We start from the raw sequence: 2,920 nt of genomic DNA, 5'->3' as shown, positions 1-2,920 counted from the left end.
TCCACTAGGCTTAAATGGGCTTCCACTAGGCTTCCAATTCAATTCAATAGTAAAGTAAAACCTTAAATGAGCTTCCACTAAGCTTTACGCAACGGTAGTAACGACTACCAACTAAAAACACGATGCCAAAGACAGGCCCGGATCTCTTTTTTTTTGTTTTTTTTTTTTCCCTAATCCGCGGTTAATCCGTAACCGGACCGCACAATCCGCGGATGATTGGGCCGGTCACGATTTGATTTTTCAAATCCGCAGCTTTGACGGTTTGGTTGCGGGTGACCCCTAATCCGCAACCGTCCGTTGCACACCCCTAGGTTTGGGAGGAGTTGTAAAATTTTGATTTTGGTAGCCCACTGTTGGGCTTGGGAATTCTGGTTTTGAGGCCCAGAAGAGTTTGAAATTTGAAGTGTTTAAGCCTAAGAAGTTTTAGTTAAACAAGGCCTAACAGTTTACAAACCCATTACACTTTAAATCACAAGCCCATAGTCCATAGTCCAATTTAGTTCAATACAAGCACAAAGTTCAGATTAAAGTTACAAGCCCACAAAAAAGTTTAAATTACAAGCCCAAAAGTAAGTTAAAATACAAGCCCACAGTGCAAAAGATACAAGCCCATAGACAGTAAAGAAGAGAGGCGCGGTTGGGCTTGGCTCATGGGTTTAGGTTTACCTTGTTGGAGGGAAGCCCAGTTGGGCTTTTTACCCCTTTAGTTGGTTGCATAAGCCCAGTTGGGCTTGGTTCAATTTTCTGTTCCACAAGCAGCAGCCCAGTTGGCAACAATCCAACAGCTTCACAGCCCAGTTGGGCTTGGTTTTTATTTCAACTCCAAAAGCTCACAGCAACAAGCCCAGAAAGCCCAGCAGCTTACTTCTTCTAGCCCAGCAGCTTTGTTAGGCAAGGCCTAGTAGCATTAGCAGCAAGATAGCACCAGGGATAGAACCAGCTACAGCCCAACAACCAAGGGCAACAGCACCAGGCAGCAACAACACAGGAATTGCACCAGGAACTCACCAACAGTGAGTGACAGCAATGCAGCTACACAGCAAAGCTGCAAAGAAGAAGTAGCAACAATCAAGTGCAAGAGAAAGAAGTAAAATGCAAGAGAAAGAAGAAAAATGCAAGATGTAACATGCAAAGTATGATGCAGGGATGCAACAGCAATGAGGAGATAATTATGCAAGACTGAGTTACAATGTAAGATATGCAATGATGAACAGCAAGACTAAGAATGGAATGCAAGATAGCAAGACAGCAAGAATGAACGAAAAAAACAACACAGCGCCGCTACCGAGTCCCCGGCAGCGGCGCCAAAAACTTGATAGGGATGAAAGAAGACCTAAAACTAGCCTGCAAGTGCACAGGGAAGTTGTAGAAAGTGAAGGTAAGAAAGGGTAATGTCCTCGGGGACTCGGAGGGAGACTTTGCTGTTTTCCTCTAAATTTCCTAACTTTTCCTAATGAATTCTCTAAGCTAAGTGACAGTGCCTAAACTAACTAACAGGATGAGAACTAAGGCTTCAATTCCACCACCTAGATGCCTATAACTTCCTAGTTTAATCTCAAGCTACAATCTATCAAACCAAAGTATTGGTTGTCTTGCCACAGTACAACCAGTCAAAGGTTGAATTATAAGTGCCAATTCCTAGTATTACTTATCTGTTTAAGGCATAAGTGATCACAAATTGTCCTAATTCAGTTTACTAAGCTTGAATACACATCAAAGGATTGATCAAACTACCAAGGATGCATGACATACAAGGTGAAAGTAAATTGATGTGAATTCTGAGATTAATCTTGCTTTTTCAATAACATCTCATGGAGAAGGATTAATCAAACAAGTAGGTTATAATCATCAGGGGTTTCATTTCTTCCTTAGTGATGGAATTAAAACATGATAAAGATATAACAGTGAATGAAAATGGGAATCAAAACATTCATGAAATTGCAGACCTAAACTAACAGTGAACTATGGAATTTTACTGAACATTAAAACAAGATAAATAACATGATAAACAACAGTGAAACAAGAAAATTATACTAAAACAAGAATCATGAACATTAAAACATAAACAGGGCATGAAATTAAAAAATGAATTCAAAAATCAACCTAAAACTATTCTACTGATGCTCCGGTTAATCCAGGCATAGTTCTTACAACACCCCAAGAACCCAATTTATAGTTTACAAGAGAAATCCCCAAAATCCCCAAAACAGTGAAATTAGGTTTTTGTAAGAATACAATTAAACTCAAAATTGACTCACCTAACCTACTGATAACAACCCTAATACACGACCCATGCTTCTAATTAGACGTACAATCAATTTCCCCCAATTATCCCCAATATCAGAAAAATTAGGGTTTCATAAAAAATTGGAATTAGTTTTACCTAATCACTGATGATTGCTTATGACTTCGACCCACGCCTCTAATTGTTCTCCTGATGCTATCCAGGCCTCCAATTGCAACTCTATTTCACCTAATTTGTCAATTTCACCTCTAGGGTTCCTGACATGGGAGGGGCGTGAAATTGAGTGATTAGGAGGACATAGAGTTGGTGAAAGGGGAAGTAATGATGTGGGTTAGGGTTTTTGAGTGATTTGAGAGCTCGTATTGAGCTGGTGGTGGTGGCAGATGGAGTGGGTGGAGCAGGTGGTGGCGGACATGGAAGGGGAAGGCTCTGCTGTGGAGAAGAAGAAAGGGGGAGAAGAAGGAGAACCCGATGGAAATTTGTTAGGGTCTTGTTTGGTTTGTGGTAATAAACCTTGGTGCTAAGGTTTTGAGCGGCTTCATCAAAGTTTGATGTGTTGATGGTTAGAGACGTTGGATGAAAAGATAAGGGAAGAATCAAACGGCTAGGGGAGATGTTTATGAATCGACCGTTGGATGTGTTATACATCAAAATTGACGGTCCAAGATGGAGCTA

The 2,920-nt window shown here is 40.7% G+C and overlaps 1 long non-coding RNA gene across 1 annotated transcript; it reads right to left on the bottom strand.

Moving 5' to 3' along the window:
- Positions 1–445: 445 nt before the first annotated feature.
- LOC113337414 lies at positions 446–2,576 on the bottom strand. The gene is made up of 2 exons (XR_003354224.1): positions 2,384–2,576; positions 446–1,045 (listed from the first exon to the last, which is right to left on the bottom strand). It is a non-coding gene; the product is annotated as an uncharacterized LOC113337414 (long non-coding RNA).
- Between the last annotated feature and the right edge of the window lie 344 nt (positions 2,577–2,920).

The sequence above is a fragment of the Papaver somniferum genome, unplaced genomic scaffold (genome assembly GCF_003573695.1).
Source record: "Papaver somniferum cultivar HN1 unplaced genomic scaffold, ASM357369v1 unplaced-scaffold_16, whole genome shotgun sequence".
In the NCBI taxonomy this organism is placed as follows: Eukaryota; Viridiplantae; Streptophyta; class Magnoliopsida; order Ranunculales; family Papaveraceae; genus Papaver; species Papaver somniferum.
The sequence above is the reverse complement of the archived record's forward strand: the minus strand, read 5'-3'. Positions and strand labels throughout refer to the sequence as shown.